Raw genomic sequence first — 24,313 nt, 5'->3', positions numbered from 1 at the left:
ACAAGCAGATGGACCAGAAGCTGTACGACGACCACCTGCAAACACCACAAGCAGAAGGACCAACAGATGTACGACGACCACCTGCAGCCAACACCACAAACAGAAGGACCCAAAGCTGTACGACGACCACCTGCAGCCACACCACAAGCAGAGGGACCAACAGATGTACGACGACCACCTGCAGCCAACACCACAAACAGGAGGACCAGAAGATGTGTGACGACCATCTGCAGCCAACACTACAAGCAGAAGGACCAGAAGCTGTACGACTACCACCTGCAGCCAACACCACAAGCGGAAGGACCAGAGCTGTACGACGATCACCTGCAGCCAACACCACAAGCTGAAGTACCAGAAGCTGTACTCTCATTATTGAACGAGGAAAAGTTGAAGCTGAAGGTCCTGTGGTTTGGCAGAAGGATGACACAGAGCAGTTTAGGAGCATGTCCTAACCCACATGTGTGCTTTATAGTGCTCTTGCTGCTGCACTGACGGGCTCCTTTTCAAGAGCTGAAAGTAGCATGCGATACTTTTGTTAAAAGGCGAAATGATGTGTTTTGAACCCCTGCCTGCTAATGTTGGATGAGTCTCAGTCGCAAGTGCTTAACTCACTAAAATACTTTACTTGTTATAAGGAGACATCCTGCATAAACAGGAGGCTCTGATGGGTATAATGTGAACTCCAAACACGAACAAATGAGCAGGACAGCTCTCTTGAAAGATGTTGAGTCTAGGCACAGAATAACACATACTACTGGCCCTATCCGAGCCAGTGGAGGAATTCAAGGGCATAAGACTGTCTATGCTCACACAACAGACCTCTCTCTGCAAGGCTGCCCACCTTGACTTAAGGCACGAGCATCAGAAGGTGTCCTGTGGCCAGCCAGCAGCTCGTGCTTGACTACCAAACGCTGCAATTTCATTTCATTTTTATAGCTCTTTTGTCGCCACTACAAGTTAAACAAACCTTGCATAAAAATAGGCAATATGATTATTAAAAAAAGCTTCATAATTAAGGAAGAGAAGTCGAAAGTAAATGATGATTTTGAAGGCTCTAAAAGGAGTGGGTGGTGGAGACAAGGAACACAAGATGGCAGAGCTACAAGAGACCAGGGACCATAGGATAGTATTTTCTGACACACAAGAGGTCTGAGAGTTTCTTTTTCATGTCTCAGCGCATGCATTAATTCAAATAACCTCCGAGTTAGTGCATGTTTTGCTGACAGCAGAAGGTGGAAACAGATGCAATTACTGCCCTATGGTTTAGAGTCATGTTGTCTGCAGCCTATGAATTAGCGTTGACGTATGTGTTGAGGAAATAAAACAAACGGCTAGGTGAAATGTACAAATACGGGGAGGGATTACAAGGGGCACTGCCCAACTTAAGCAAATAAGGGACCATGGTTGGTTCGACGGCAGCAGGATCCCAAGACGTGATGATCGGTTCATCGGCGGCAGTGGGTAGTGAGTGCGGGGGGGGGGGGGGGGGGGGGGGGGAGGGGTGGCGTTTGTCACGTTGTTAGGGACTTTCTCTTATGAATGTCCGTTTGGTGGTATTCCTCTAGGGTGTTCTTGTGGTTGTTCCGTGCTTTTCACGTTTCCACTAGGTGTCTGCAGGAGCGTCTGGCTTCTTGAAGTTCTGTGGTGAACCAGGCGGCCTTCAGAGGGCGTTGTTTGGCAGGGGGCAGAGGGTGTGATCTGGTCGGCGCAGCAGGAGACCCAGCGGTGAAATTTCCTGGCTGCGGAGTTGGAGTCGGTCGTGGCGATGGGAGGGGGGGTTGACAGAGGGTGGTGTTGAGGTGCTCTTCTGTGACTTTGCTCCAGTTCCGCCGTGGCAGGCGCAGGGCGTGTTTGGGTGCGGTGGTGGTGTTGAAGGTGAAGTGGATGCAGTGGTCAGTCCAGAGGGGCTGGGTGGTGTGGCTGAAGCAGATGTTTGTTCCTCCCGCGAAGATGGGATCGAGGGTTTGACCCGCTCTGTGGGTAGGCATGTTGACGAGCTGCTTCAGTCCTAGGTTGGCGAGGAGAGAGTTGAGTCGGGGTCCGTGCCATTGTCGAGGTGGAAGTTCAGGTTCCAGAGTAGAATGTAGTCCGTGGAGATGATGGCGTGGGGTGCGGCAAGCTCGGCGATGGTAGTTGCGGGGTGGGTGCGAGGTCCTGGCGGTCTGTAAATGAGGGTGCTGCGTAGCGTGGTCCTGGGGCTTGTCTGGATCTGGAAATGGAGGTGTTCTGTGTTGGAGTGGGGGTCACTCGTGCTGGATGTGGAGAGTCAGAGGGGGGTCTTGTGTACGATGGAGAGTCCTCCTCCTGGGCGGTGCGGATGTTTTTTTCTCTGGATCTTGTAGCCGTCGGGGATGGTCGTGGCGATGGTCCAGGTTTCCGTGAACAAGGCGACGTCGTGCGAGAGGGTGTCGATCAGGTCCTAGATCTCTACAGCGTGTTGGTGCAGGGAGCGCACGTTGAGAAAGATGCAAGTCAGGGTTTCGGTGGCACGCAAAAGGAAAGACCAGAATCAGGGTAGTCTCGAACCCTGCAACAGAGGGGCTGGCTTCCCGAGGTGACGCAGAGCACCACGGAGCTGCCATGGAGAGTGTGATCCTAGGACCGAGGTCTGAGGAGTCTCCGGCCTCCACTGCCGCCAAACCCTCACCGTCACGCCGACCTCCAACACCGCTGACGCCAGCACCAGCGACACCCTAAAATGCATCCTCCTCAACGTACGCTCTGTACACAAACACACCATGGAAATGTGGAACCTACTCGACTCTCTCTTGTACGGCATCGCCTTCTTCACAGAGACCTGGACCAACGCACCACCATCCCAGACGGATACAAGATCCAGGAGCACCCTCTGCCTCACCACCTCCAGCGAAACCTTCCCCTCTGCCGAACACCTGCGCTTCCAGATCCATACCACCCCCAAAGCCACACTCCGAGGAACCCTCGTCTACAGACCCCCAGGCCCCCGAACACCCTGCGCCACCACCGACTTCATCGCACCCCACGCCATCGCCTCAACAAACTACATACTCATTTGAGACCTGAACTTCCACCTCGACAACCCCAGCGAACCCAACTTCACTATCCTTTGTGACAACCTCGCCAGCATCGGACTTAAACAACTCGTCAACACACCGACCCACAGAGCAGGACACACCCTCGACCCCATCTTCGCGGCAGGAAACAGCGTCCAATTCAGCCACACAATGCAGCCGCCATGGACCGACCACCACTGCGTACACTTCGCCAACAAGCCCAAGGCACCCAAACCGGCCTCCCGCCACCACAAAGGATCTGGAGCAAGGTTACCGACGAGCAACTTAACTCCACCCTCACTCAAGACAACCACACCTGGGCACCCGATGCAAACGACGCAGCCAGAGAACTCCATACCTGGATCACCAACTGCGCAGATGAGCTCGCCCCGCTATGCATCCCCGACACACCGCCTGGTTCACCACCGCTCTCCACAAAGCTAGAAGCACCTGCAGACGCCTGGAGAAGAACTAGAGAAACACCAAGACAACCAAAAACCACACCACCTACAAGGACACCATGACGGACTACCACAACCAGATCAGAGCCACCAAGAGGAACTTCATCCACAACAAAATCCTGGCCAACTCCACCAACTCCAAGGAACTTTTCAGTGTCATCCAAGAATTCACCAACCCACGCAGCAAAGCTACAGACATCACCCCATCCCAAGACCTCTGCGACAAGCTTGGAACCTATTTCCACCTCAAGATCAAAAACCTCTACGATAACTTCAGCGACCATCCAACTGGACACAGATCACGGCCGAAGACACCGCCTCGACCATAAAAAGCTTCCACTCGGGGCCCCCACCGACCCCTGCCCCCTCACATCTACCACAGAACCGTGGCCGCCATCGCACCTGAACTACAACGCATCAACACTACCTTCAAAACAGGCACCTTCCCAGACGACTGGAAGCGCGCAGAAGTCAGACCCGTGCTCAAGAAGCCAACAGCTGACCCCACCGACCTCAAGAACTATGGGCTCATCTCGCTCCACCCTTCGAAGCCAAAGTTGCAGAGAAAACAGGAAACTGACACGATTCACTGAAGAGAACACCCTCCTTGACCCGTCCCAATCCGGATTCCGAGGCAACAACAGCACAGAGACTGCCAGGACCGGACTGGGAATCAAAACCAGCCCTGGCAAAGTGTTCGGCCCTACCCCAGGGGGTTGGGGGTGCCACCGAGCTCTTTGCCAGGGCCGGGTTTCGGACGATTTTGTTACAGGGCCGATTTTGCAGCTATGTTGAAAAAACGGCCCTTTAACAAAAACGGCCCCCAGGGGCCCAAAATTGGCCCCCACCCGTGCGGCCCACCGGGGGATTGCACTGTGCCCGCTACGACCAGTCCAGCCTTGCTACTCGCCGCCACAGACAACATCCGCACCCTCCTGGACCAAGTCCACTCCTCAGCTCCCATCCTACTCGACCTATTAGCGGCCTTTGACACAGTCTCCCACCGCACACTAGTCGCCAGACTACACAACGCAGGCATACAAGGAACAGCCCTGGACTGTATCCAATCATTCCTTATCGGAAGAAGCCAAAGGATCTGACCCCACGAAAATCACCTGGAGTCCCACAGGGTTCATCACAGAGCCCCACCCTCTTCAACATCTACATGGCCCCCTTCACAGCCATCGTCCGACAACACGGCCTCAACATCGTATCCTCCACCAACACCCAGCTCATCCTCTCCCTCACCAAAGACCTCACCACTGCCAAACTCAACTTCCAGAAAGGAATGCAAGACTTCAGTCTGGATGACCAACAGCTGCCTGAAGCTCAACGCCAGGAAGACAGAAGTCCTCGTCCTCGGTAACACGCCTTCTGCATGGGACAGCACCTGGTGACAACCGCCTTCGGAAGCCACGCCCAGAACCTCGGCATCGTACTAAACTCATCACTCACCATGAACCGACAGGTCAACGCCATCACATCCGGCTGCTTCAACACCCTCCGCATCGTCCGCAAGACCTTCAAGTGGATGCACCCTGAGTCATGGAAGACAGTCACCCACGCACTCATCACCAGCAGACTGGTCTATGGAAACGCACTCTACGCTGGTATCAACAAGACCCTACTCCGCAAACTCCAGACAATACAGGATACTGCCACCAGACTCGTCCTCGGCATCCCCCAACACAAACACATCAGCCAACACCTACGAAGTCTCCACTGGCTCCCCGTGGAGAAAAGCGTTACTTTCAAAATACTCACTCACCCCTACAAATGCCTACACAACAACGGACAGAATAAACTTCCATGTACCCAGAAGAAACCTCTGATCTTCCAACCTCGCACTGACTGAAACCTCATGCAGCCACAGAGTCAGAGCAGGCGGAAGATCGTTCTCTCACATTGCAGCCAAGACCTGGAACGAGCTACCGGCAGACATCAGACGAGCCCCCTCCATGCACACCTTCAGGAAGACCCTCAAGACCTGGCTCTTAGGCTAAACAGATCTGCAGACCTCCCACCCCCCCCTTCAGCGCCTTGAGACCTTCACGGGTGAGTAGCGCGCTTACAATTCCCTGATGGATTGATTGAACATTGAAATACATATAGCTGTGCAAACCGCCTCTTAACACCTCATCAACTTTCTGACCAAATATACAAGTCATATGAAGTTGGACAGAATTAAATCTGTCATTGCAGTATGACAACTTCGGTCGCGGCTGAAACTCGGATACTATCTAATTTAGAACAAAGCACCCATTATTTTCAGTAACTGAAAACAACGCCAAAGTCAAAAAGGTGAGTCTTCATCAGTCTGTGGACACTTCAGATACTTTATATCAAATCTCAGAGATTTTAAAGAATGCAAAGTTATTTGGGCTGATCCCAAACCATCATTCTTTCCCATCTGCTGTAGCTTTCAGCCACAGCAAACCTACTGAACAGAGCTACACCACTAAACCTACATGGAAGGCATAGCGTAATAACATTTTTTCTGGTTTCGTTTACATTTTTCAGCAGGTTACGATATTGATTGTACAAAAAGATGGGCTTCAAAGAGCTCATCTTCCATATTTCCTGGACAGTTCGGCCTGTGAACCGGGCAAGATGTCTGTATGTCCTTGTTCACAAAGGACTCTCAAAGGACCGTTCCCTAAGAACCAGCACTCCATATCGCAGACAACACTGCTAAATGTACAGGTTACTTACCTTCGGTAACGATCTATCTGGTAGAGACACAGTCTAGCCGCAGATTCCTTAACTTCGGAATATCCCCAGGCGTCAGACTGGATCTGGAATTCTTTTGCAGCAGCACCTCTGCGCGCCGGGGGACGGCGTTGCAAAGCTCCGCCCTCTACAGCATCCGCGGACATGATGTCAGCGAAGCCATACAAGTCCCTCACGGCGTGCGGACGTCAGTATACTTTGAAGAAACTTTTCTGCACCACAACGCAGAGCCACCACCAAAAACTGTGAGAGTATGGAATAGTGTGTGGAAAAAATGATGAAAATCAGTGAAACACAAAGTATGGGATGGTGAGAAACACCACCATAAGTGACAGTAACAAGCACGGTACACTAAAAGCAATTGAAGAGAAAGAGCCAAGCAGCGCTCTGAAAAGCAGCCCTGCAAAAGCGAAAGCAATGCCCTCCCCCGAGGCAAACAAAATATGCCAAGGCAGATGACAGAAAGCCTCCAATCACAAAATCTGACCGTGACAGGCAACAAGACCTGAAACATAGAATTAAAAACGATCCACCAGGGTCGGCAACACTAGGCATGCCTTAACCTTTGTAAGAGAACTATTGGTGAAAGGCCCAGTGAGGGAGACCGCAAGCCAATTGACCGTAGTAGAATCAAACACAAGAGACCCTAAAACAACGAAAAATGGTTGGAGGGAGGGAAGAACGCTAGAAGACCCCACACGGTCAGGGTGTAGGAATGTAGGAGGAGATATGAACCCTGTGCCCCATCACTAGAATGGGAGGAGCAAAACAGGTAAACCAGAAAGAACCATCCTCCCGTGGATAAAAGATGAAAGATGTCACTCCGCAGGAAGACAAAGCCACCCAAAGGGAGGCATAAGCATAAAACAACCTGAAAAGGTCCTTGCCACCCAAAGGGGAGCGCGAGCATAAAACGCGACCTGAAATGGTCATCGCAGAACGCGGAGGATGGGTGGGCATGAAGGAATCTGCGACTAGACTGTGTCTCTACCAGATTCATTGTTACCGAAGGTAACTCGTACATCTGATAGAGACATCTAGCCGCAGATTCCTTAACTTCGAATAGATACCAAAAGCCATACCAAAGCCATACCCCACAGGAGGCGGGTCTGCGACTGAATCCCACCAAGTTCCAAAGGAACCCAGCCGTCAAGTTGATGAAACACAGTGGGGGCAGCAATGCCACAATGGCCAATCCCAGTCCAGAAGCTCTGCAAGGAGCGACAAACAGTGGGAGGCAAAGGATCACAAGCCGCCGAGGGATGGCATGAAAGCCCATCAGAATACACAGTGTAGAAAGGAAGCACAGAACGAGAAGGGCAGTGCGGAACGAGAGAGCCCAAAACCTCAGGAAAAGAAGGGCCCAGAGTGAGGACAAGACGGTATGACTGAGTCCAAGCATACAGGTTGAATATGGCGAACAGTGGAAGAAGCACTGTGGAAGCGCACCAACGAGGACACCAAAGGGAGGGTGCTGACCATGCCCAGGAAGATCTAAGCTCACAAGAGACACCATACTTGATAGTGTGCAATCACCCTTTCCCAAAGAGACATGAAAAAAATAAAATCATGACTACAAAAAGCACATGCCGGCGGCAGAAGTACACAGGGTAGACCGTGTGTACAGCCAGAACCACACCACATAAAAGGAAAGGCACAAGCAAGTGCAGCGAGAATAGTCCAGATGCGAGAGATGCCTCACCAGGTACGCAACCTGTGAAAGAGACTGCAACTACGAGAAGCCCACAGACACCGCAGCAAGAACCTAGTGTGCATAACCCCTGGGTGTGTGTAGACGCTAGACAGAACAAACATCAGGAGAAGACTCACCCATAAGGATGAGTGGCATAAAATAAACATGAGTGCACCATAGGTAGCAACAGCCATTTTGCAGCAGAACCGGACAGATGACCCACAGTCCCATACGAGGCAAACTGGAAGGGTGACCAGTACACGAAGCACCAGTAAAAAGGGCACATAGCATAACAAGATTTGTATAGAAATGTGCACACAAGAACAAAGAGGACAGTGAACGTCCTAAGGAGAGCACCTCTACAGAGAGCAGCAACAGCAGCATCCCGAAGTAGAAGTATGCCAAAGGTCCTGCTCGAATGGCAGCAGGGGAAGAAGAAAACCTGTGCCAGGGAAGTACCCAGGAAAGCAAGGCACAAGGCAATGTACATGAGTGGTGCAAGTGAGTAAGATGCCACCATGCAAGAACAAAGTACGAAAAGAACAGAAGAGATGGGGAGAATCAGGCATCGAAAAGCGTCAGCCCTCTGTAACTGTGAATATAGTGGGGAGCAACCACCGGACGCGCATACAACATAGGAGAAGTGCGCCGTGGCAACCCTGCTTGCCTTAGTACAGCGACAGGCCGTGACCAAGGCTGTCCACTGGTAGGACATCGGCAGCGGCAGAACTATACAGAACTGAAACAGACAAGGAAGGGAGACTGAAAGGACCCTTCTGGAAGAAACAAACTAGGCAGAAACCCAGAGAAAGTGAGCATCTACACTTGCAAAGGAGTGCCACAGACAAACCGCAGACTCCAACGGATAAGCCATAGAGCGATGCCAACCGGTGGACCGCATGAATGTGAAAAAGACCACAGTCAGATCTGCAGGGCAACGCACTTAGAAAAAGACTTCACAGGAGCCTACCAAGTATTAGGTGAAAGAGAGGCAGCTACACAGTAGCCAACAAATCCCCCACATATGGTAAGCCTCAACCCCAGCCGGGGGCACCTCTTGAGCCGGGGCTCAAAGAGGATCAACAGAACAGAAGCAGCCGATCAGCTGCAATAAAGGGAAGAAAAAAACAGCGACAAGCCGACCAGACCACCTGGGTATTACAGCATGAACCCAGGGTTCAGAACAATACTGCACATGGAAGTAACAGACCGTAAAAAGATGTAAAAAACATGATATTATGGCAGGCTAGACATGAGGCGGTTGACTGCTGAGTCCGCATGACTGTCAAAAAGGGATACGCCATCAAACGGCAAATCGCGCAAACTCTCCCGGATATTTTCAGGGAAACCACCATTGCGCAGCCAAGCATGGCGACGCAGAGCGACAGACCTGGCCATCGCCCAACCCACAGAATCTGTACAATCCACGGCCGATCTAATGGTAAACTGTGCCATGTCCCGGCCATGATGGAGGCGAGCATGGTCAGTATGAGGACCCTCTGGAAGAGAGGGAAGAAGACCTTATACCGAGTCCCAAAGGGCAAAAGTAGCCTGTGCAAACACGCAAGTTGTGTTCAAAGCACGGATGCCTGAACTAGAGGACTCAAAAATAGGACAACCACAGGTCTCCAGCCAACGAGACTCCCTGGTGGGAGGCAGTAACGGGAGAGGAGAGGAAGGCTGCTTGGCGAAAGCCACCTGGACGACCCGTCCCTGAGCCCTAGGATGAAGGGGCAAGCAGACAGGGTCATTCGGAGCTGGACGAAGCCGTTGTGCAATGGCCCGATCGACAGGCTCACCTGAGGAGGGCCCTGCCCGTGTGCCAAGAAGGTTGTCAAATAATGACCCACCAAAAGGCAGCAAGTGCTCCCCCTCCACCTCACCCTGGTGGAGGATATGCAATAATGGATCGGAAGACAAAGACCGAGGGGGGCTGCAAGTGTAAACGAGTGGCAGCCCCGCAAACAGCCCTTGCAAATGCAGCACTGGCCTCTGTAGCCATTCTAGGGGGCGATAACAGATCATCTGTAGGGGACGGTTGAAGGCTAACTCGTCCAATGGAAAAGATACGCTCCAGGCGGATGACCAGGGGGCCACTGGCCAGGGGGCAGCGGAGCCAAAGGGCAAGGAGACAGCCCTGGGTGTTCTGGATCTGCGTCCTCCTCAAACAGAGGAACAATAGAGGCCGGCGCCAGCTCCGGCGTCGTATCGACGTCGACAATAAGCAGAGGCGACTCTGCCTTGCCTGGGACTGGCGTCGACTCACCCTCCACTGAGATATGTGGAGAGGAAGCATGTCGACAATGTGTCGATACCAGCGGTGTAGCCATCGCTGACGCTGGCGCAGTAAGCCGCAAACGGCTATGCGGAGACATGGCAGATGGCTTCAACATCTGACTGGAATGCCCGTCCAAGCCGTGTCCCGATGTTGCACCGACTCCGGAACCGGAGTCGAGGGACCGACCTGAGTCCCTACCTCCACTGTGGCCAATAGCTTCATCCAGCGCTGCCACAGGGACTTCGGCCTCATCTGCTGGCTGGCGTCGCACTCCTTGGAGTCGTGATGTGTTCCTAAGCGCCACATGCGGATCGGTCGCCGACATCTGCCGCGCACACGTCTCACACGCCTTAAAGCCCGAAGGCATCACAGTGTTCCCGGACATCTGAAGTCTTCCAGAAGACCTGGGCAACAGTCCAGGCAAAAGGAACCGCTTACTCAGGAAACTGATGTCAGCGCGCTGGGAGGGACTTGTATGGGTTTGCTGATGTCATGTTCGCAGACGACATCAGGGCGGAGATGTGCTGCTGCAAAAAATTTCCGGATCCAGTTTGATGCCTGGAGATATTCTAAGCTAAGGAATCTGCGGCTAGATGTCTCTATCAGATGCTGGTGCCAGCCGTCAATATGTAAGGCACTTCCCAATGCTGTGGAAGGTGGCACACACACCTATTGTAGAGCGGTTACTCGCTGTAACCTTATTTCATCTGCACAAAGGTTGTGCTGGTGTGTTACTGCAAGGGTTCCTGTGGTTCCATCCTAGTGTGGAGCGGAGCTTGAGCTGTGCTTGAACGTGCAGCAGCTTAATGCACCCTAGGTTGTGTATGCCGCCACTAGCATAGGTTCCCGCTCACTGAACACACAAACTGCAAAAAAGTACTCCTGCTTATGTGCTGTTCCTGCACTGCACAATACACCTCCCTAATAAAGGAGAATTGAGGCACAGTTTCAATACCTGAAAAGTATGATTGAAGGCTGGCACTCCAAACCGGTCCCTCCAATATTCTCCCAAAAGGGGGGCTGAAAGCCCAAGTGGCAGAACAGAACCGTTTATTTTTGTAAGGTTGCTGGGGTTTACGAGGTGTGGGGCTCACAGAGAGAAAAGGAGAGTGGCATCAGAATAGACTGGGAGGAGTTACTTCACCTTCAGAGCAGGGGTGAGCTGTCAGTGGGGTGCTGCCCACCGGAATAAGGCTCACGGTATCCAGTTGCATATCACTGCGCCTTTCTAAGAGGTGCCTGAGAAGAGTCAGATTCTTTTACGCTTCACATGTCTCATATGTCCTTATTTTAGAGAAAGACAGATTTGTTTTTAATAACTTAATTGTGGTGTGAATTTGTAATCTTAACATGAATGGGACTATTGCTTACCTGATATCGAATTGGATTGTAAATTTGATTTTGAATCTGTGATCCCAGCACGTCACACGCAATCTGCGCTCTTGGACATTGTTTCACTTGCACTTTCCTCTCCTCCCCTTCCGGGAGGAGAAAGGCCCGTCTTGGAGCTGCCATTTTGGGTTTGTTGCGCTCTAGTGGTTGGTAGGCTGTAGTACTTAATGAGCCTACCAACGCGGATGTGCGCAGGGGGCAAGCCCATCTGCGCCTGTCCGAAGCGCAGCCAGCCATACTGCCCAAATAAGCCCAGGTACTGTGTTTTCGCCAAGTCTGTTAAAAAGTTATGATACCAGCAAAAAATGGGACTGCCGATTTCTGCCGGATAAAGTCAAAGGTCCCCCCTTTCATGCCGAAAATGCAGAACTGTGCTTATATTTACAGACACCTGCCCCAAATCCATGGATACTAAAGCTTTAACACTCAACAGCTCGCTACTTAAAGGAGGACTGATTAATGCCTCTCACTCTATTAACACTCCCATAATATTAGAAAGCGGATTACAGACATACAGCTCTACTTTCATTGCCTCACCGAAACTTGGCTCGAGGAGGGGGTCTGGCCATCATTTTTCATGACTCCTTACAATGCACGAATTGTGACCTCTACGCCTTGAAGGGAGCAGAAAGCCTAGGCTTCTGCTTCAAACTTAATACCTCCCCACCCCTTCACAGGAGGTCTAATCCACCGTCCGCCTGGCCCTAGTACTGAGTTCTTAGAATCACTGGGTGACACCCCAAGCCACTTTTCGCTCCGGTATGTCAATTTCACCCTCCTATGAGACTTTAATCTCCACTTAGAATGCAGGAACGAGCGGAAAATTTTCTCAAAATCACAGAAACGCTTGGAATGCACCAACTAGTTGTAATCTCTACACATCAGGCAGGCTATACGCTAGATGAGTTTGTTCTATCTTTAGCATATTAATGGTCGACACCCCAATTTCTCAAATATGGTCAGATCACAAATATATTCCTCTCAGCATTAAGATGACAGTTGTTAAACCCCCCCCAAGCAAATTACTCCCCGCCCCCCCCCCCCCAACCTCCATGGCGCAAATGGGCTTATAATCCAAAGCTGCCTACTCTTGCCTATGCATCCATACCCATCCTAACTGGAGACACTCTAGAAGATAAGCAACTGTTCCATAAGTGGATGACCTAAATAAGCAATAAATTAGCCCCAACAACCGAACGATAAGCGCAAACCCAAAACCCACCAAGCCCCTTGGTACATGCCCACATTAGCTCAACTACATCTCCAGTGAAAACAACTGGAACGTAAATGGAGAGGAGCCTAGGACTCATCAGACCAAAACTTCTTTAAATTAAGCAGGAAAAAATACCACTCACACATTAAAAAATGAAAACCATTTTTTCAATAATAGAGTCCTTCACCGACCCTAAAACACCGATTAGGAAAATTCCCCCACCACAGACCTTATGTGACCAGATCTGTCTTCTTTGAAGAAAGAATCCATAATATACAAAAGGATTTTACTACTAACCCTACGCAGAACTTCGATTTAGGTCCTGCCCCTGCTCACACTAGTCCATTTCAGCCCTTTGGAACTTTTTCACTCAAGCAAACTCGCGGAGCAATAACTGCCTGCAAATCGGGCTCCCCTCTTGACACTTGCCCACCCGCGGTCCTTCACCAAATTATAGACATTGTTAATCCTGTGATTAACCAGATAGTCAATTCATTGTTCGCCACAGGCACAGTCCCAGATGAATGGAAACTGGCTATAGTTAAACCATTGAAAGAAAACTGAATATTGATTCATCAATTCTCTCAAACCTTCGACCAATATCGCTACTACCCGTTTTGGGTAAAATCACAGAAAGACTTGTCAACAGAGAACTATCCAACTTTCTTCAGGCCACTAAGATCCTACATCCCCCGTCAATCAGGTTTCCGATCCAAACACTCAACGGAATCTGCGCTACTGGAAATAGTTGACACATACAAATCTACTTTAGATAAAGGCAGGATGGCGGTTCTGATTGTACTCGCTCTGTCAGCCGCATTTGACACCACCTGCCATGATATCCTCCTCACACGGTTAAAGAATAGCGGCATTTCAAACACAGCATTAGCCTGGATTAGATCCTTTCTCACCAACCGTAGACAATCAGTGGCCCTAGGAACGTTCCTTTCCTCTGAACGTCCCATTACATCAGGTGTCCCACAGGGCTCCTCCCTTAGCCCTCTGTTGTTTAATATATACATGGCCTCTCTCATCTCCTGGGTATCCTCTTCTGATATCGAAGTATCATACGCGGATGATACACAATTGATCTTATCCCTGGACAAAGATTCCAAAAAGGCAGAACTTAATTTTGAATTATGCTTAACAGAGGTCATTCAGTGGATGTAGCTTAACCACCGGAAATGTAATACAGATAAAACTGAGATCCTACTGATAGGAAAGGACAAACCCTTCAAGCAGAGTGTGGTGGCCGGAAGACAAACCAGCACCCCCAAACACAGTGGAAATAGTAAAAAACATGGGAGTGAAATTCGACACATTAGTCTCCTTTCGACCACATGCCCCAACGGTGGAGGTGACATATTTCAACATAATCGAAACACTTTAACATTTTTTATTGACTTTATGCCACTTCCCGCAAGAAAGACAGTCGCGGTGGCACTTATTCTATCACGACTAGACTACTGCAACAGCCTACTCGCAGGAGCTAATAAACAGGTGCTCAAGAGATAACAAGTGGTCAGCATGCTGCTGCTCATTTAGGGATAAAACTACCACGTATATCTTCCGCCTCAGCAGCCCTCAAAACCCTTCAGTGGCTACCCTTGCATAAGAGAATCCTATTCAAGGTACTTCTAATCACCTTTAGAGCATCCAAGAATCTAGGAACTACATGAAACCTGTAAATATCCTGGGGGTCAAATGTTTTAATCCAGGGAGAAGTTTCAGCGGGTTAAAACACATTACACAGATGTTTATGTAAAGAATCAGTCACAAGCACCAAGTCTAGTCGTAGAAAAGTGGGTTAATGCACCTATTGCAGTCAATCAAGTATTTGTAAAGCCCGCTACTCACCCATGAGGGTCTCAAGGCACTAGAGGAAGGGGGGAGCAGCTACTGATCGAACAGCCAGGTCATAAGAAGTTTCCTGAAGGTCAGCAGGTCCTGGGTTTGTCACAGGAGGGTGTTCCATGTCTTGGCGGCGAGGTGGGAGAATGATCTGCCTCCGGTGGTCGTTAGGCAGATGCGTGGGACGGTGGCGAGGTCAGCTGAGAGAAGCTGGCGGTTCGGGGTATAGAAGGTGAGTCATTTGTTGAGGTATGCTGGTCCAGCATTGTGGAGTGCTTTGTGAGCATGGGTGAGCAGCTTGAAGGTGAGCCTCTTGTTGATCGGGAGCAAGTGCAGGTGTCTCGGGTGGGCGGTGATGTGGGTGAGGAGGGGGATTCCGAGGAGGAGGCGAGCAGAGGCGTTTTGTATGCGTTGAAGTCTTTTCTGGTGTTTGGTCGTGATTCCCGCGTAGAGGGCGTTGCCGTAGTCCAGCCTGCTGCTGACGAGGGCTTGGGTGACTGTCCTTCTGGTTCCACAGGGGATCCATCTGTAGATCTTGCGGAGCATGCGGGGAGTGTTGAAGCAGGAGGAGACCGCGTTGATTTGCTGGGTCATACAGAGAGTAGAGTCCAAGATGAACCCCAGGTTGCGAGCGTGGTTGGTGGGTGTCAGGGCAGTTCCCAGCGTGTCGGGCCACCAGGAGTCATCCCGTGCGGAAGGGGTGGAGCAGAGGAGGAGGATCTCCGTCTTGTCAGAGTTCAGTTTCAGGTGGCTGGTCTTCATCCACTCTGCGACGGCCTTCATTCCTTTGTGGAGGTTGGATTTGGCGGTGGCCGGGTCCTTGGTGAGGGAGAGGATCAGCTGGGTGCCATCGTCTTACGCGATGTTGTTGAGGTGGTGCGCTCGGACGGTGTTGGCGAGCGGTGCCATGTAGATGTTGAAGAGGGTCGGGCTGCGGGATGATCCTTGGGGTACACCGCAGGTGATCGTGGTGGCTTCGGAAAGGAATGGGGAGGCTGACTCTCTGGGTACTGCGGTGAGGAAGGAGGTGATCCAGTTCAGGGTTTTGTCGTGGATCCCTGCGTCGTGGAGGCGTGTGCGCAGGGTGTGGTGGCAGACGCTGTCGAAAGCGGCCGAGAGGTCCAGGAGGATGAGGGCCGTGGTTTCACCGTTCTCCAGCAGGGCCCTTATGTCGTCGGCGGCGATGAGGGCGGTTTCGGTGCTGTGGTTGCTACGGAAGCCTGACTGGCAGTACTCCAGGATCTTGTTCTCCTCAAGGAAGTGGGTCAGTTGTCTGTTGCCGGTCTTCTCAATGACGTTCGCCGGGAACAGGAGCAGGGAGATTAGTCGAAAGTGCTTGAGGTCTTTTGGGTCCGCATTGGGTTTCTTGAGTCGGGCGTTGATCTCGGCGTGTTTCCAGCTCTCAGGGAAGGTAGCGGTCTCGAAGGTGCTGTTGAGGATCTTCCGGAGTTTGGGTGCGATGAGTTTGCTTTGTTGAAGCTGTGGTGGGGCAGGGGTCGGAAGGTGAGCCGGAGTGGATGGTGTTCATGATTTCCCTGGTGTCTTCGTCATTGACGTTGTTCCAGGAGAGCAGGAGGTCAGTGTGTTTGGTGGGCGTGGAGTCGGGGGTGTTGGCGTCTGGTGTCGGTGTCTGGGTGTCGAAGCTGTCAAGAAAGTCTGCGATCTTGTGGTGGAATAAGGTGGCCAGGGAGTCGCAGAGTTCTTGCGATGGCAGAAGTCATTGGAGCTGGCGAGTTCTTTCTCGATGTTGAAGAGCTCTTTGCTGTTGTGTGCGTTGTTGTCGATGTGCTCCTTGAAGGAAGTCCTTTTGGCGGATCTGATGAGTTGGTGGTGCTTGCGCCTGGCATTTTTCAGGGCTACGTGGTAGTCTGGTGTGTGGTCGTGGCGCCACTGCTTCTCGAGTCTTTGGAAGGTTTGCTTGGAGGGCTGGAGGTCGGGCGTTGAACCAGATGGCTCTCATGCCAGTGCACCTGTTTGAGGGTTTCCTGATCGGGGCGAGAGTGTTGGCGCAGTCGTCAATCCATTGTCTGAAGTTGTGGGCCGCTGCGTTGGTGTCTGAGGGCGAGGGTGGAGGGCCTCGGGCGAGGGTGGTGATAAGCTGGTCTTCGGTGACTTTGTTCCAACTGTGGTGTGGGATTCGTTGAGGTTGGTTGTGCGCGGTGTATGTCTCGAAGGAGAAGTGGATGCAGTGGTGGTCGGTCCAGTGAAGTTCGGTGGTGTGGGAGAAGGTGACGTGGTTGCTGGAAGAGAAGATGGGGTCGAGGGCGTGTCCGGCGGAGTGATTGGGTGTCGTGACGAGCTGTTTGAGTCCGAGATCTATTTGCACCCTTTTATTTCACGGATTCCAATTCTAGTGAAAAAGTGCCTGCCTGTATGAACTCTGGCATACTGGCTGTCGGAGCTCTAAGTCAGCAGGGTCCTAGCACAAAATAAAACTAAACATTTACTTCTAAAATGTACAAAACGTCTCACCCGAGACAATCTCAACTGCCCCTGCCCAAGACAGGTCTGGCTCAAGAACATATGAGGGCTGTTACAACAGAACACTGTTAGCACTACAGCCATCAGACCCTTCCAAAGCCTGCTTAATACACTCCACGATGCTGAGAGGAGGGTACCAGCAATGCTTAAGCAGGACTCTGCCTCTAGGCACTACTACTGCACATGTAACCGGACGAGAAGAGACAAAAGCTTTATACACACGCTGTGCAAGGAGCAGCGCAACCAATGTGGATAGGAGGGCGGCCTCATCTGGCCATGTGCACCTGTAAGTGCACGCAGAGTGGTGCACTGAGTGCAGCATAGATACACTGGACCAATGCAACATTTGACTCCAAGCACCACAACTCTTTCACTAGGGTAAAGAGTTATCGGTCATAACCGTCGACTGACATGCATGCTCTCTAATTATTTTTAGAGCAGTCTGTACAAGCAAATTGGCTGCACCCTGCTCTGTGGAAAAGGCGCTAGCAAATAGTAATTACTATCATTTTCTGTCTTAGAACATTTTGGGGAAAAAAGGATAATGAATATGCTACTTACCAGTATGCATCTGTTCTTGGCATGTAGGGCTGCTGACATTCATATCTGTGCATAGATCGCCGCCTAGTGTTGGGTCCGGATGTTTGCACGTTGTTGTCCTGGAAGAGTCTTCGAAGTATCCTTGGATAGGTGACTCCTCCCCTGGACTACAGTGCGCATGGGCATCCTCTCCATCCTCAGATTGTTTTTCGCCATTGTGGCAGTGATGGAGTAGATACAGAAAGTGATGACCATGCTTGCAATAATTCTGAGAGCTGCAGCTGCGACAGGCGCCGGGGAGGAGGGAGGGCGATATGAATGTCAGCAGCCCTACATGCCAAGAACAGATGCATACTGGTAAGTAGCATATTCAGTTCGAGGCATGTGGGCTGCTGAATTCATATCTGTGCATAGAATACATAGCAGTGCCCTCTATTGGCGGCGGCTACCCGTGCCAGCTGCAGCGGTCTGAAAAAGTGTTTTGAGAACAGCCTGTCCTACAGCTGCCTGCTGTTTTGACTGCACATCTACGCAATAGTGTTTTGTAAATGTGTGTGTAGTGGACCATGTGGCTGCTCTGCATATATCATGCAGGGGAATATTTCCTAGGAAGGCCATGGAAGCCCCCAACTTGCGTGTTGAGTGGGCTCGTGGTGGAATAGTTAATGTGCGTTTTGCCTTTTGATAACAGATTTGAATACACTTAACTATCCATCTGGCTATCCCTGCCTTGGAGATGGCGTTACCTTTGTGATGTGGGGCAAAGGCAACGAACAGTTGTTTTGTCTTCCTGAAGGGTTTAGTCCTGTCGATGTAGTACATGAGGGCCCTCCGTACATCTAGTGTATGTAATGCCCTCTCTGCAACAGTTTGTGGGTTTTGGAAGAAAACGGGCAGTTCAATAGTCTGGTTCATGTGGAACTGCGATATTACCTTGGGCATGAATTTGGGGTTGGTACGTAGTACGACCCTGTTGGCGTGAACCTGAATAAATGGCTCTTGAACGGTTAGTGCCTGGAGTTCACTAACTCTTCTTAGGGAAGTGATCGCTACCAGGAAGGCTACTTTCCAGGTAAGGAATTGAATCTCGCATGAGTGTAGAGGTTCAAAGGGTGGACCCATCAGGCGTGTGAGGACCAAGTTGAGGTTCCACATTGGAGCCGGTGGGTGACTAGGTGGAATGACTCGTTTGAGTCCTTCCAAGAATGCTTTGATGGCAGGCACTCTGAAGAGAGAGAGGTGCTGCCTGGTTTGCAGATAGGCTGATATTGCGGTCAAATGGACACGTATAGAGGTGTACGCCAGATTGCATCGGTATAGGTGTAAGAGGTAACATATGATGTTGTGGATGGATGCGTCCAGCGGGTTAATGTCATTATTACCGCAATAAATGACGAACCGTTTCCATTTGGCTGCATAGCAAGCTCTTGTAGTGGGTCTCCTGGCCTCCTTGATGATGTCCATACAGTCAGGTGGCAGATTGAGATAGCCAAACTCTAGGACTTCAGGAGCCAGATCGCCAGGTTCAGCTGTTGCGGATCTGGGTGCTGAACCTCTCCATGGTTCTGCGTCAAATGCGCGGGTTTGATCCGCAGCCTTTGATGCGGTACCACGGAAAGTTCGAGGAAGGTGGTGTACCACGGCTGGCGTGCCCACGTGGGAGCAACTAGGACGAGTGTCAGGGAGTGTTGTCGGAGTTTGCGAGCCACCAGCGGTATCAACGGTGCTGGGGGAAAAGCGTACGCAAATTTGCCGGACCAGTTCATCCATATCGCATTGCCCTGCGACTGCGGGTGTGGGAATCTGGCGGCGAAGCTTTGGCATTTTGCGTTTTCGCTTGTCGCGAATAGGTCTATTTCTGGGTGACCCCACTGCTGGAAGTACGGTTGGAGTACCGATGGGTGTAACTCCCACTCGTGCATCTGGTGGCTGTGTCTGCTGAGCAGATCCGCCATCTGGTTGTCCTTGCCGGGGAGGTGTTCCGCCATGAGGAACATGTTCCTCTGAATGGCCCACTTCCACATGCTCTGAGCCAGATGAGACAACTGTGGAGAGTGTGTCCCTCCCTGCTTCTGTATGTAGTACATTGCGGTCATGTTGTCCGTCCGGATCAACACGACCTTGTTGCACAGATGTACTTTGAAAGCCTTCATGGCCAGGAAGATTGCCATCAGTTCCAGAAGGTTGATGTGCATCTTCCTCTGTTGTGTCGTCCATAGTCCCTGCACTGTGTAGTGGAGTACATGAGCTCCCCATCCCTGGAGAGACGCGTCCGCTGTCAGTACTATTTGTGGAACAGGCTCTTGGAACGGTCGGCCCTTGCAAAGGTTTTGTGGATTCCACCAATGCAGAGAGTTGTATGCCCGACCGCTCACCAACACTAGGTCTTTCAACTGTCCTTGAGCCTGATTCCACTGACGTGCTAGGCACTCCTGAAGTGGGCGCATATGTAATCTCGCGTGCGGGACTATGAAGATGCAGGAGGCCATCATGCCTATCAACTGCATAAACACTCGCGCTGGAAGCGAGTGGTTGGGTCTGAACTTGGAGATCAGCGCTTGTATGCCGTTGATCCTCACCAAATTTGGCTGAGCTGTGGCCGCCAGAGTGTCTATAGTCGCACCTAGGTACTGTTGTACGTGTGCGGGCTGGAGATGAGACTTTGGGTAATTTAGTGAGAATCCCAGACTGTGAAGAAGGTGAATGGTACGGGACACGTGGCTTGCACATTGCTGGGCTGATCTCGCTTGAACGAGCCAGTCGTCTAGGTAGGGGTAGACGTGTATGTGCTGTCTCCGTAAATGTGCCGCCACCGTAGCTAGGCACTTTGTGAAAACCCTGGGCGCTGTTGTCACGCCGAAGGGAAGGACTTTGAACTGATAGTGCTGCCCCTGAACAGTGAACCTGAGGTATTTTTTGTGTGAGGGGTGGATGGGTATGTGAAAATACGCATCCTTGAGGTCCAGTGATGCTAGGAAGTCTCCCTGCTGGAGAAGCGGAAGGACTTGCTGTAGAGTGAGCATGTGAAAGTGCTCCGAAAGAATGTACTGGTTCAGGGGTCTCAGGTCTAATATAGGCCTGAGCGACCCGTCCTTTTTTGGAATTAAGAAGTAGAGGGAGTAAACCCCCGTGCCCCGCTCGTGGACGGGTACGACCTCGATAGCGCCTTTTAGAAGCATACTTTCTACCTCTTGCTGTAAGAGCGTCAAGTGCTCTGAGGACATAGGACGGTTTCTTGGTGGTATTGTGGGTGGAGTGGAAGTTAACTCCAGACAGTAACCGTATTTTATAATATCTTTGACCCACCTGTCCGTGGTGATGGAGTTCCACGTGGACAGGAACCGTTGTAGCCTTCCCCCGACAGGTGTTATGTGGTCGGGAGGAAGGGAGAGGGCGTCACTGCTTGTTCTTGGGGGAGGACCTGGTGTTGCCGTAGCCACGTCCTCTGCCCTTGGTACTGGAGCCACGATAGCCACCTCGGGTGTTCTTATCGTAGGTGGTCTGCGTATTACCCTTGTTATATGTTTGTTGTGACCCCTGTCCTCTGCCTGCTCCCTTGTTTCCGGGGCGACGAAAGGAGCCGCTCCGAAAGGACTGAGTTTGTAGGGCGCCCATGGACTTTGCAGTGTCCGTGTCCTTTTTTATCTTCTCGAGGGTGGCGTCAACCTCAGGCCCGAACAAAAAGTCGGGGTTGACGGGCTGATTAAGGATATTGTTTTGTACCTCAGGCTTGAATCCTGAGATACGTAGCCAGGCGTGACGTCGTAGGATGACGCTAGTGTTGATGGCCCTGGCAGCCGTGTCAGCAGCGTCTAGTGCACATTTGATGGCAGCATTTGTGAGTAGCTGTCCCTCTCTGATAAGGATTTCTGCACCTTCTTTGTAGGGGTCAGGGAGGTGTTGAAGGAGTTGCTCCATTGTGTCATAGTGCGCCCTATCGTAGCGAGCGAGGAGCGCTTGAGTGTTAGCTATGCGCCATATGCTTGCAGCTTGTGCGGCAACTCGCTTGCCGGAGGTCTCCAGCACCTTGGACTCCTTGTCCGGGGGAGGAGCGTCACCCGTTGTCTGCGAGTGTGCCCTCTTGCGGGCATTCGCCACAACGATGGAGTCGAGTGGTAATTGGCCTCTGATGTAAGTAGGATCTCCAGGTGCTGATCTGTATTTCTTATCGATCCTGGGGTTTATCACTCGTGCCCTGGTGGGTTCCCTGAAAATGTCAGTGGCTGGCTTAAGGACCCCCTTCAACATTGGCAGAGTCTTTACATGTCTTTCTGAGGATGCAAAGGTGTCCATTAGAAAGTCATCTTCGATGATATCAGAGTGAAGCTGTACATCATGGTTGTTCGCCGCCCGTTCAATCAGAGCGTTGAACGCCGCAGTATCCTCTGTGGGTGACGTTTTTGCCCCATATAGTTGTGGGTCCTGTGCATCAAGAGGTGCACTGGGGTCTGCAGGGTCGCCCCAAGTTTGGTCAGGGTCCTGCTGGTCATCAGGGTCCGTGTCCACATGGTAGGGGACTTGTTCACCCATGTAGTCCTCCAATGCATCCGTGTCGGAGCGTGTGGGGGAGGCCCGGTGTGGATCCTGGTAGGGTGAATGAAAGGGTTCATACAGGAGAGGTTCTGTGTCCACAGGCAGCTTCCTCTTTAGCGGGATCCTGAAAGGTTCCAATGGCGGTTCCGAAGTTATCCTTCGGTCGTGGAGAATCATCCTGCCAGTGTCGGCGTCGATGACGCGTGACGGAGACGGCTCGACAGGCGTAACCGCAGTTTTGGTGGCCTGTGTCCTGAGTTGAAACGCCTTCGGGATTGTGGATGGAGGCAAGCCGAAGGTAATGCTGGTCGGCACCGACGAAACCGCTGGATCGATCGAACCCGACTGGTCCTGGAGGGCAGCCTTGGTTTTGCAGCCTGGCATTGCGCCAGGCCGTACTCGGGGCGCCTTAGAGGTCGTGGCCCCCGCCAGGGTCGTCGAGGCGGCTGCAGATATCTTCTGCGCCCGTGGTGCATCGAGCCGAGGTGCGGAGATCACCGTCGACGTCTTCGACACATAAGGTTTCGGTGTCGTCGAGGGAGTGCTGCGAGGCGTAGCAGGCGGGACGGCCCTCGGTGTCGGTGGCGTCGACGCCGGTAACCGAGCAGGTTTTTCGGCGCCGATGGCCTTCTTCCGTTTGTCGACTCCCATGTCGCCCGTCTCGAGTTCGGCACCGAAGTCCCCCTTGGTGCGGTCGGTGCCGACACGGTGCGCCGGCGTCGAAGGTGTTGAAGGCCTCGATCCGACTAGCGCCACTTTCAGTTTCGGTTTCGTAGGAACCTGAGCAGCTTTCGGTTTCGGTTTCGTGGAAGGGAAACCAGCTGGCTTAAGCGGTAATGGCTGCCGCTGAACGTCCGAGGCCGGGCCCGAGGGCGGGGCCGAAGGACTGCGTGATAGGTCTCGGGTAAGGCCCGAAGGCGATCCCTCGACCGTAGCCATAGTCTGTGGCACTGGTGAATTCTCGGTTTGAACAGGTAGGCCTTGTTCATCATCGGAGCTACTCTCTTCGGCCCCTAAGGCCTCCTCGTCGTCTCCTACCTCGGTGTCGTCTTCACCTCTGTGGAAGAGTGACTCGTCGGCCTCGTCCGATCCGGGTTCTTGGTCGGAAACGGGACTGGAGGGTAAGACTTCTACTTCTTCGACGTCGTCCGCGTCGTCGAAGATGTCAGCTGGGGCCGGTGCCGCGTGCTGCGCTTCGAGCCGCGCCGCTCGACGATTCCGCAGAGTCTTCTTTGAACGGAACCGGGCACAGGCCATACATGTCGACTCGTCGTGGTCCGGCGAAAGGCATTTGTTGCACACCGGATGGACGTCGATGTGTGGGTACTTCGCATTACATACCGGACACCTTTTGAATGGCGTCCTCGATTCCATCGTCGAAGTAGTTGATGGACAGGTAAATGCGAACAAAGTCGGTGCGGAAAGTTAGTAAACTAACAGAGAGTATCGAAAACCGATCGATAAACAGTACCGACGCGAACTAAAGGCCTTGTGGCCTCGACAAAATTTTTTCCTAACTTGAGCTAAGATAGCACATCCGAACCCAATGGCGGAAAAAAACAATCTGAGGATGGAGAGGATGCCCATGCGCACTGTAGTCCAGGGGAGGAGTCACCTATCCAAGGATACTTCGAAGACTCTTCCAGGACAACAACGTGCAAACATCCGGACCCAACACTAGGCGGCGATCTATGCACAGATATGAATTCAGCAGCCCACATGCCTCGAACTGCCCATTACGAAAAAGGTTTACGCTCACATCGCTGGAAAGTCGGAGCTTATTTTTACAACAAGTGTAAGCACGTTTATGAGCCAAGAAATAGAATGTATTTATCAAGTAGGTTGTACAAGTAAATGTCTTTACAAGACAACCCGTTATTTTTGTTGAATTTTGTGCTTTAGACAAGTAGATTGAAAAAATCCGTACCCCAGCAATTAAAAAAAAAAACGTTTTTAGAGAGCATGGACACATTTTTATACACAAATATATTTTTGAAGGTGTATGGGGTTTTACCATTTCTTTATACTTAACTGTCAATAAAGAAAAGGTTTTATAGAAAGTACATATCGGGCATCATGGATAGAACTATCGACAAAAGTAAGTGGGAG

General features: G+C 51.6%; 1 protein-coding gene across 5 annotated transcripts in view; it reads right to left on the bottom strand.

Annotated features, from left to right (window-relative positions):
• SFSWAP (splicing factor SWAP) overlaps nt 1-24,313 on the bottom strand; it is a 628,330-nt gene that overhangs the window by 313,282 nt on the left and 290,735 nt on the right. The gene's annotated exons all lie outside the window — the stretch shown is intronic.

This window comes from Triturus cristatus, chromosome 11, assembly GCF_964204655.1.
Source record: "Triturus cristatus chromosome 11, aTriCri1.1, whole genome shotgun sequence".
NCBI classification, from domain to species: Eukaryota; Metazoa; Chordata; class Amphibia; order Caudata; family Salamandridae; genus Triturus; species Triturus cristatus.
Note: the sequence above shows the minus strand (reverse complement) of the source record. Positions and strands in the feature narration are given on the sequence as shown.